We start from the raw sequence: 11,647 nt of genomic DNA on the forward strand, positions 1-11,647 counted from the left end.
TCTTATTTATTACAAATCTACAGTCATTGTTTACATCTGCATTGTTTGCATTCGAACTGTTTACTTGTTTACTTGTACATTGTCTGCTGTTTGTTTGTATATTGTCTTGATGCACTGCCTGCACTTTGTGTTTTACACTTTTTTTAACAATCGAGAGACTTCCTGTCAGTAAAAATTCCATTGTACCAGTACATGTACCGGTTACATATGGCAATAAAGTTCAAGTTCATTACAGTGACAGTGTATCCTCACCAGGACAGGTTGAGTTTTTAGGCCTCGCTCTCCTTTTTCTCCAGTCATGGCACTGCAGAATAGGGACAGTCCAGGCTCCAAGCAGTGCACTTTTTTCCTTTCTTTTTTTTCCCCATTTACACTGCTGCCTCAGCCCCCTCAAGCAGGGCATTGACTTTTACCGGTGTTTGCTGTGGCTCCTCCCCAGAACCTGCATGTTACGAGTTCGGTAATAGGGACCGAACGAGTGAGTGAACCCACTTGCAGGAGCGAACAAAGCTAAGTCGTAATCCGAAAGCAAACCGTAATCGTAGGAACGAGCCGAGAGTCCAGGGGAAGCAAGATATCCGAAAGGGAACGTGTACCGAAGCCGAAGAGTAATCCGAAGTCGTAGTCCGTAGAGCAATCCGAGAATCCAGAGGTAGCCAGTAATCCAAAACAGAGCGAAAGTACCAATCCAAGCCGAGATCCGAAAAGCCGAAGTCCAAAGGGAAAAACCGTAAGCCGAAATCCAAGACAAACACAGAGCAGAAGAAGCGCAACCAGGAAGCTCGATCGGGAAAACCAATACTGAGCAACGAGGTAGGGAAGGACAGGTGTTTAAGTAGGATGAGACGGGGGTGTGGTGGTGAATGGGAAAACTGATAGGTGAACTGATAGATAGGGGCTACTCCTACTTCTGCCTCCTCCGTTGCCGGGAGGCAGGGTTCGTAACACTGCACTGTTACACCAGAAATCCACATCTTCATGGAGATTTTAAATGTGTGATACAGCAGAGTCCAACAGCCTGTGACTGACAAAATAGCACTTGCTGGCTTCAAAACTGCAATATTTAAACATCCCTCTTTATTATTAATGAAGGATCATGAATAATTAATTTCTGATTCATTAACTTGGTTAATTCGTTGATTCATTAACAGGTCATTGCTGATTCCTGCAGACAATCCTGGTTTGCTGTGTAAAGGGTTAAAACCCATTTGAGTCTTTCTGGCTTTGTCTTTTCCTTCTGTCTGGGGACAGAGAAAATATCCTCTGTCAGAAAATGAGAGTGAGAAACAGAGAAAATATCGATTTTGTTTGTGTGAAAAGGTTTTTGTGTGTTGGTTATTTTCTCTCATGTTGTGAATAAAACTCCACTGAGTCTCTCTTACAGCTGCTTTGTGTGACTCTCACTTGTGCCTGTAAACACTCTTATTCCTGACACCTCTATCTAGAGAGTATCACACCCCTGTCTCTGTGATTCTCTTTGGCTTTGACAAGGATTTCAGCACAGAAATACAACGCAACTGCTAGAGCACTGATGAAGCAGTCAGACCTCCTGTCTGGAGCCCTGGAACAGTGGGACCTAGGACTGGGAATCAGGATTTGGTGCTGTGTGTGAAAGTCAGCGTCGTATTAATCCAGCACACCGGTGAGACAGGGTGGCTCTGATTGAGCTGTGCTGGCAGTGTCACTGTTACGGTTTCCAAATTATTAGAAACCACTAAAGAACTTAAACAGACCCTGCGCAGCACAGCGGAAGCCTTTAAAGGGCAAGAACCAAAACAACAGTCTGAACATACATTTGAATACAAAGTTTTTATAACAAACCCATGGGAAATTACAATATAACATTGTCTATAACACAGTCTAAGGTCATGAATATCAGGCGAACAGGATATCAGGATTTACAAGTTGAAATACAGGCATAAGACAAAACACTGGGTCCCTCCAAACCAGACTTGTGCGATTACGATGTAATCCAAATACAGAGTCCCAAATTCCAAGCTTCTCCATACGAAGGCACCTGTCACCAGGAACCGGATACAAGGCCATTCACACTGGGAAAACCAGGACCCAGAAAACCAAGAACTTCGCAACCCAGGAACATGGAATAGGATTCATGAAGACGTCTGAACCAGGAAAAACCAGGAGTCTATGCCGAAGATCCAGAACCAAGAAACCGAAAGCTTAAGTGCTGGAGCAGGTCCGGCTGTACAAGCTGACACTGGAGATCTGACAATGCTGAGCCCCGAATACAGGGTTAATCAACCTTATATACAAGGAAGCAACCAGTAAACCGATTCTGACTGGCCACCGCATAATCAGCACCACTCAGAGTGTTCTGACAATTAGCGCTTCTTGACAGTCACAGCCCCTGTTTCACCCTGATTCACTCCTGCTTCTCTCTTGAGCTCCACTCCTTCTCCACATTCCTAACAGCCTGTGATGAGATCTCAACATCTGCCTCTTGTAGTTGGTCTGGCTGCCTCAGTGTGGAGAGAGATCTCTTCCCTGTTTCCCTCTGAAGAGCTGTTTTTTACCATCTTGTGTTTCTGTCTCAAACTCCTGAGTCTGTCTCTCCTTCATCTTGACAGATCTCTCTGACAGCTGATGGCAAAAACTGTGTGTTTTAGGAGCTCCAGACAGACATGAGGCTGTCATGTTAATCAGATCAGACAGGGTTGGTGATGACAAGCATGGGTCATCCCAGGGATGCGCTGTCTAGAAAAGACTGAAACACTGAACGATTTTATTTGGATTCAGGTCAGGGTGTAAATTAACAAGGGACTCAGTGAATGAGGTCTGGACTGTGCAGGAAGCTCACTGTGTATCCAGAGATGCTACAAAACAACAGGTTTCCAGCCCTGTGATTCACATTCACTCCTTTTCTGGGGGATCGAAGGACAATTACTACAGTTCCTTATTATTGTGACAGAAGGAGCAGCTGGAACCAGAGCACCACAAACTTGGGATGCAGTGATTCAGTGTGAGCTGACAGCAATCTGATTGGTGAGAAAAGGACACACAGGCAGAACAGACTAATCCCTGAGCAGACCTCCACTACAGTCCCACCCCCACAGCCCAGTAAGATACACCCTGGTACTTATGATTGAAGATAAGAGGACAGTCAGACAGGCAGTGTGAAAACAGTCATTAAGGAGGGGGTCTCCTTTTATACCCCAGTTGTGCCCAGATGAGGGAATTTACAATTATTATCATCACCGCCGTCTACATCCCCCGATGTAGAGGTACTGTACTGCAATAAACAAATAGGAATCTGCAAATCCCGACGTTGTCACGATCATCATCCCTCCTCTAGAGGGTGCTCCTACCATTTTTTGTTGTGTTCCCAGCTTTATTTGCCCCAGCTATGTCCTTCCCCTTTTCCCTATTGAGCCTGGCATCTCCATAGTTTCCAGGCTCAGCTTTGGAAGACCCTACCACCAGGCACAGAAGTGGCCCAAGGGCAAAGGCTTCACCACGGCCCCCTGACCTACTGAGTCCGTGGCTCGGAGTGCTTTATCCCATCAAACTTTTAATTATCCGTGTTCCTAGTTCCCTGTTCCAGAGTTCATCTTGGATGGATCTCCTGGCACTTGGACCTTGGACTGCGCCCTGATTTTCCCTATTGGACTTCCTTTGGACTCGTTCGTCTGCGCTCCCCCCATGCAGCAGTTCACTGCTGTCATTACCCCCAGTGTTTCTACCCGACCCGATCCTGCTGTGTCTTCCCTGATGTCCTCCTCAAGTCACTACCGGATTATACCATCTCGTATAGGGTCTTTAAACAACGCATTTTCACGGGAGTCAGAACCGGCTTCCCTGACAGACACAGCCTTTATCATCGTGGTTGACTTTAATCATACAAATCTCAACTCCGGTCTCCCGAAATACCATGTCTCCTTCCTAACGAGAGGAGAAAACACCCTGGACCACGTTTACAATACGATTCAGAATGCTTACAAGGCCGTACCCCTCCCCCACTGTGGAAACTCAGACCACTTCACTCTGTTTCTCCTCCCGGCATACAGACAGCTGCACAGGCGAGTGAAACCAGCCGTCAGGATGGTGAGTCTGGCATGAAGGATCTGAATCAGTCCTGCAGGACTGTTTTTAATGCACTGACTGTGATGTGTTTAAAGTGACAGTCAGCCAGGATCAATCTAAAGAAGAGTATTGCAAAAACACACTCAAACGGGAATTAGAGGGACACTTCACCACTAATGACCCACGGTGCATGTGGCAAGATATTGTAACGCTTACGGCCGACAGGCACTGTGTAAGAGCCGGCGTACCAGAGCGGGTGATGTCACCGCCCTTCCCTGTGATAGCAGGACCACAGCTACTGGGCTGTGGAGAGATCTCTCTTTGGCTCACGGGGCTAGGTCGCTGCAGAGAGACGCGGAAGTCCCGGGTTCGAGCCCCGGACGGTGCAGGGGCCGACCTAATGCGGCAAGGGCGCCCGCCCGAGCCCCCGTTGCGTTACATTGGTGTCAGAAGTGGGATGGGATAGCCCTTCGCCGGGGACGGCGATTTAAGCGGGGGAGAGTGTAACGCTTACGGCCGACAGGCACTGTGTAAGAGCCGGCGTACCAGAGCGGGTGATGTCACCGCCCTTCCCTGTGATAGCAGGACCACAGCTACTGGGCTGTGGAGAGATCTCTCTTTGGCTCACGGGGCTAGGTCGCTGCAGAGAGACGCGGAAGTCCCGGGTTCGAGCCCCGGACGGTGCAGGGGCCGACCTAATGCGGCAAGGGCGCCCGCCCGAGCCCCCGTTGCGTTACAATATACAGGCCCTCGCAAACTACAAAAGGAAGAACATCTGTGCACCTGCGCATGATGCCTCCCTGCCTAACAAGCTCAACACCTTTCATGCTCAGTTTAAAGCGAGCAACACAGAACCAGTCAACAGAGCTGCAACCTCCGCAGCTGACCAGGTGCTCTCGCTGTCTGCAGATGAGGTGAGGAGATCTCTGCTAAAAGTGAACACACGCAAGGCTGCAGGATCTGACAGCATACCCAGTCACGTCCTCAGAGCCGGCACCAATCAACTGGCAGGTGTATTCACAAACATTTTCAACATGTCCCTGCCCCAAGCTGTAGTTGCCACTTGCTTCAAGACAACCACCATCATCTACTGCCCAGTGGCACTAACCCCTGTTATCATGAAGTGCTTTAAGAGGCTGGTCATGGGGCACATTGAGGACACAATTCCAGACACAGTGGACCTATTCCAATTTGCCTACCAGCCCACCAGATCCACAGATGATGCAATGTCCATTGCCATACACTCTGCTGATAAAAAGAACACATACGCAAAACTACTATTCATCGACTTCAGCTCAGCTTTTAACACTATCATTCTAGAGAAACTAGTCAAGAAACTCAGTGCACTGGGTCTTGACACCACCCTCTGCAACTGGATTCTGGACTTCCTGACAGGCAGACCTCAGGCTGGCAGGCTTGGAAACCACACCTCCGGCACACTAACTCTGAAAACTGGGGTCCCCCAGGGGTGTGTGCTTAGTCCATTGCTCTACTCCCTCTACACCCACGACTGTAAGGCCAAACAACACCAACTTCATCATCAAGATTGCCGATGACACCACAGTTGTAGGTCTGATCACAGACAATGATGAGAGGGCCTACAGGGAGGAGGTCAATCTCCTTACAACGTGGTGTGATGACAACAACCTCACCCTCCACGTCAGCAAAACCAAGGAGCTGATCGTTGATTTCAGGAAACTGCAAACCAGACATGCCCCTATCCACATCAATGGGACTGAAGTGGAAAGGATCAGTAACTTTAAATTCCTTGGCGTCCATATCACCGAGGACCTCACATGGTCTCTCAACACCACCTGTCTGATCAAGAAAGCACAACAGCGCCTGTACTTCGTAATACGGTTGAAGAAGGCTAAGATATGTCCCCAGATCCTCACTAGCTTTTACAGATGCACTACAGAAAGCACACTGACAGCCTGCATCACAGTGTGGTATGGCAACTGCAGTGCTGCTGACCGCAAAGCCCTACAGTGGGTGGTGAAAACTGCCAGTCCATCACTGGGGTTGCCCTCCCATCTATCCAGGACATTTATGACAGATGGTGCTTGAGGAAAGCTCTAAGCATCATCAAAGACCCCACACACACCAGCTACAGACTTTATGATTTGCTATCATCTGGAAAACGGTACTGGAGCATTCGGGCCCGGACTACCAGACTCAGAGATAGTTTTAACCCCGTACTATCAAACTATTAAACTCCCAGCCTCTCTCACTCTCACCTCACCTCTCACGTATGATCTGAACCTCACAGTGCCTTCTTTCTTACCAAAAACTAAAACACATATTGAAATCTACCTCTACCATACATGTCAAAAGCTCACTCCCCATAATTTCTATCCTTTTATTTCATTCTGTTGATGCATATTTTTGTACATAACCTGTTATGTTTTTGTTGTTTTGCACATTGCCTGTTGTTGTTTTTTTTGCACATTGCCTGTTGTTGTTTTTTTTGCACATTGCCTGTTGCTGTTTTTGCACATCGTCTGTTGTTGTTTGTTGCACACTGCCTGTTGTCTCTGTCTTTCTTTTGTTATACAATTGTATTGTTGTGGTTGTTTTTTTTTTCTTGTACTACTTATGTCCGAGAGCTATCTAAATAGCATTTAGTTATACCAGATACCTGTATATGAGTATAATGACAATAAACTTGAACTTGAACAATGCAACACAGTTTTTGCCCATTTCATCTCAGACACATTGCGCACACTACATGTTACTACCTAACCAAAGGCGTAAGAGTTATCGCTGGTATCTGTTGAGTTCCCCTTTATTAGGAGGTTTGTTAATACATGATAAAGCTGTCTTTGGTTTAAAGGGGGACTACAATGCTAGTTTCTGGCTTAGAGAGAATCAGCATCGACAACCACAATGAAAGCAAAATGTACACAGTAACTTGGAAAACCTCCCATTTACATTCCAAAGCAGACTGAATCATCAGGTCTGCGCAGTGCCGTGTTCTGCGATTCAGAACAAGGCAACAAAACTCTTTTCTGGACACTCCACTCAGAGCTCTTCACAGGTCATGGGGATCCCACTACCGTCACCAGTGTGCAGCCCCCTGGATGATGCTCCAGTCTGCTCCAGCACACAGCAGCTTTCAGAGTGATGAAGCCAGTTCAGAGATGGGGATTATTAGGAGGCCATGATTGGTAAGGGCCAATGGGAAATTTGGCCAGGACACCGGGGTTACACCCCTACTCTTCTCGAGAAATGCCCTGGGATTTTTAATGAGCACAGAGAGTCAGGATCTTGGTTTTATGTCTCTTCAGAAGGATGCCACCTGTTTACAGTATAGTGTCCTCGTCGCTATACTGGGGCATTAGGACCCACATGGACCGCAGGGTGAGCACCCCCTGCTGGCCCCACTAACACCTCTTCCAGCAGCAACCTTAGTTTTTCCCAGGAGGTCTCCCATCCAGGTATTGACCAGGCTCACACCTGCTGAGCTCCAGTGGGGCTGCCAGTGGTGAGCTACAGAGTGATATGGCTGCTGGCATAATACTTAATGATCCTTTGATAATTCAGTATCAGAATTAATCTCATAGTTGCCAAGCGATGATCTGCTCCCTACAAATGTCAAATGAAAACCCCCGTCTTCCTTCTTTCAGGTTAGCTTTCAAACAGACTAAGGTCCTGGAGCCCCCGTGAGTATTCAAATCCTCATATTTCTCATGTTGGGTCTGACTGCCTTGCTGTTAACATGGTCAAACTGAAGCGTTTCTTTTTTTACTAGATGTTTTCGACAGGCCTTAAATGTAATAAATTTGATAAGTGAAGGAAATGTATTTACACTTTCTGTTGGCTTTGCCTGGAAATAAAGACAACGCGTCTGAGCTGCTGCCCTCTGCTGGCTGGTCTGTGTCATAACACTGTCACCCCCAGGGTTTCAATCCCTGCAATCATAAGTAAAAATAAGGCGCCAGCCGGAATTGGGGTCTCCAGAGTTCTGATCGCCTCTCTTGTGTCCCAGGAGGAGAGACGTGCTGACCGTCACCCCCTGGCTGGCTCCCATCTTCTGAGATGGGACCTTTGACCCCTTGATCATCGACAGGATCTACAAGCCCCTCAATGTCACCATAGCAACCACAATCTTCACGGTTGGCAAGTAAGACATGTTTATCACAAAGAGTACTTAACAAAAATATATCTTCTCTATCCGTGCCTTCTTTTAGAATGTGCTCTCCTACACTCTGGGAGGATGCACTGTTCCAGATCCCCTGTATCAAGACTAAAAGAGCATTAACTTTCTTTCTAACTAAAAGCACTCTATTGTTGAACACTAAAATAAAAAGAGGCAGGCCTCTTATTACTACTGTTGTTTTTAGACTCTTTACAAGCTAATTGTTTGATTCAAATCTAATGCCAGCAGCCATATCACTTTGCAGCTCACCACTGGCAGCCCCCACTGGAGCTCAGCAGGTGTGAGCCTGGTCAGTACCCGGAGGGGAGACTCCTGGGAAAGCTGAGGCTGCTGCTGGGAGAGATGTTAGTGGGGCCAGCGGGGGGCGCTCAAACTGCGGTCTGTGTGGGTCCTAATGCCCCAGTATAGTGATGGGGACACTGGACTGTAAACAGGTGCTGTCCTTTGGATGAGATGTAAAACCGAGGTCCTGACTCTCTGTGGTCTTTAAAAATCCTAGGGTGTTTCTCGAAAAGAGTAGGGGTGTAACCCCGGTGTCCTGGCCAAATTTCCCATTGGCCCTTACCAATCATGCCCTCCTAATAATCCCCATCAATGAACTGGCTTCATCACTCTGCTCTCCTCCCCACTGAGAGCTGGTGTGTGGGGAGCATTCTGGCGCACTATGGCTGCTGTTACATCATCCAGGTGGGGGCTGCACATTGGTGGTGAAGTGGGATTCCCCATTACTTGTGAAGAGTTATGGAGTGTCCAGAAAAGCACTATATAAGTGTAAGCAATTATTATTATTATTATTATTATTATTAATGGTACTGGAGTTCTGATTGAGCAGTGCAATTGAATGTTTTGTATTATGTTATTGCAGTGTTCTTGTACCGCATTATTATTGTCGAAAATGTTATGTGTTCATGAGCTTTTGATGTGCAAGACAAGTTCCCTCAAGGGCAAAAGAGGTCGATCCAATTTACTTCTGGATTCCTGGCTGAGGGGTAGACCATTTTAGCAAATCACAAACTCAAGCTGGCAGATTTAACTGGCTATGGGGGGGGCTAAACTCTTGATGTTGATTTTTTAATACATTTCACTTCATATAGGCCAGCTTTTGAAAATGCCTGGAAAAAGGAGTCGGCAGAAAAAATCTTTAGCAGGGCTGAAATTTAGGATCCGCTATTGAAAAGGCCCTGGAAAGGGAAAATATGTCTTCCGAGGGGTAGAGAAAAAAGAGTGGAGTGTCCAGGCAAGCAGAGGGAATATGGCAGGGTGCACCCTGGATGGGACACCAGTCCATCTCATGGCAAATGCATAGACAGACGCGCGCACACACACACTCAAAGCAGGGACAATTTTCCCCAGACGCCAATTTACCCACCAGCACGTCAGTCTTTGGACTGTTGGAGGAAGCCGGAACACCCGGAGGAAACCCACTCTAACCGCGTGACATCATGCGAAATAGCACCCCAGGGCCCCATCACTGCGAGGAAGCAAAGACTAACCACCATGCCCCCTCCATTCCTGAACCATTCTCCCTCTTTTCCCAGGTACATGCGGTTCCTGAAGGGGTTCCTTGAGTCGGCGGAGAAACACTTCCTGGTGGGGTTCCGGTTGAACTACTATGTCTTCAGGGACCATCCGGGCGAGGTGCCAAAGGTGTCCCTGGCCCCCGGGAGGAACCTCACCGCCATCCAGGTGCCCAAGTTCGACCGCTGGCAGGAGATCTCTCTGCGGCGGATGGAGATCATCCAGGAGACCATCGAGGAGCGGATCCGCCGGGAGGCCCGGTATATTTACTGCCTGGACATGGACATGCGCTTCCAGAACCGCGTGGGCGCGGAGGTGCTGGGCGGGCTGGTGGCTGCCATGCACGCCTGGTTCTATTATAGTCACCGGGACCAATTCCCCTACGAGCGCCGGCCGGCCTCCGCCGCCTACGTCCCCTTCAACCGGGGCGACTTCTACTACCCGGCGGCCGTGTTCGGGAGTCTCGTCGACGACGTGTACCGGCTGGTCAAGACCTGCAAGGAAAACCTGCTGGTGGACAAGAGGAACAACGTCGAGGCGGCCTGGCAGGAGGAGAGCCACCTGAACCAGTACCTGATCCGCAACAAGCCCACCAAGTTGCTGTCCTCCGAGTACATGTGGGACGACCAGAAGCAGCGTGTGAATGAGGTCAGGGTCATCCGCTTCTCCACTGTCCGGAAGAACCTCGCCGAAGTCCGGGATAATTAGACAGTTGCGGCGGATCCTCCCGGTTGTGCACTTGAGCCGCCAGTACTGACCGAAAGTGAGGCGTGACGGGCATATCCTGTCACAGGTTATGATGCATTTTCCCGAAGACGATTTGTCACGTTAGCGGTTCGGATGGGTTAAGGCAACCGTCCGCATCCAACCGATTCGTCCGGAGGCGGCTTTCCGTCTTGGGTTTGAATCTGTTTACGGGAACATACCACAGTGGCTTAACCAACCTCTGACCCCCCCCCACTCCTCCCAACTGTCAACAGCAGCCGGTTCAACCTTACAGCAACACACACACGTTTTAATCTCATTCCATCCTTCCATTTTCCGACCCCTTTATCCGATTCAGGGTCGAAAAACCAGGGATATCTCCTGGAATGGACATGCGTTCTGTGCAAGGAGAGACATGTGGGCCGCGTAATTTGTCACTATATTTTGTCATACAGTTCAAGAGCTTTTTAAATAAAAACTCCCTATTTGCAATATAACACAAGGTCCTGGTGACAGTTTCTGTTTATGGGATCTGCAGTGATCTGCTGCATATTTGCAAGATGCTGATATAGGCTGCACATGCACTCTTAAAACAAAGGGGAGCTGCACGGCTATTTTTATAGTTTTGGGTTAGAGAGAATCGCCATTGATGAGCGCACTTCAAACCACAATAAAAGTAAAATGTACACAGTAACTTGTAAAACCTCCAATTTGCATCACAAAATAGATTCAGTGAGGCAACAAGACTTGGGCTGAGGTGAAGCGGCCTTTATTACACTGTAAACAAGCAGGCTTGCGGATACATGTCTTTTGATCTAACAGAAATATTGCTGTCAACCTCCAGGCTGTTGTGCTGATACGTGGAGCTTACTTGTTAACTCTGCATGCAGGTCGTGTTTTCTGCAGTGAAATGTCTGCTGCACCACCTGCGCTTGTTCACTCGTCCATCGCATTACATCCGTCATCACAGTGATCTCGTGAGCAGGAAGGGCTACATCACAACATGCTTTTTGTGGGAACTCTTGCCCTCGCCTGTGGAGAGACGAGGGATTTGCAACAACACGGTGCTTTACGGCACTTCACAAAGCTTATGATTTTGTGCTTAATTCAGACTTTTTCCAATTTTTCTAAATTGTCCATGGATTTATTTTGTTACTGGGGCTTAATCACTGGTATGAGAAATTGGGACTGCCGGACCCACATGAAGACACATCACAATTGTTG

General features: G+C 48.1%; 1 pseudogene; it reads left to right on the forward strand.

Annotated features, from left to right (window-relative positions):
* Positions 1 to 8,021: 8,021 nt before the first annotated feature.
* LOC138242856 (globoside alpha-1,3-N-acetylgalactosaminyltransferase 1-like) lies at positions 8,022 to 10,434 on the forward strand (annotated as a pseudogene).
* The last annotated feature ends 1,213 nt before the right edge of the window (positions 10,435 to 11,647 follow it).

Source organism: Lepisosteus oculatus, chromosome 14, assembly GCF_040954835.1.
Source record: "Lepisosteus oculatus isolate fLepOcu1 chromosome 14, fLepOcu1.hap2, whole genome shotgun sequence".
Taxonomy (NCBI): domain Eukaryota; kingdom Metazoa; phylum Chordata; class Actinopteri; order Semionotiformes; family Lepisosteidae; genus Lepisosteus; species Lepisosteus oculatus.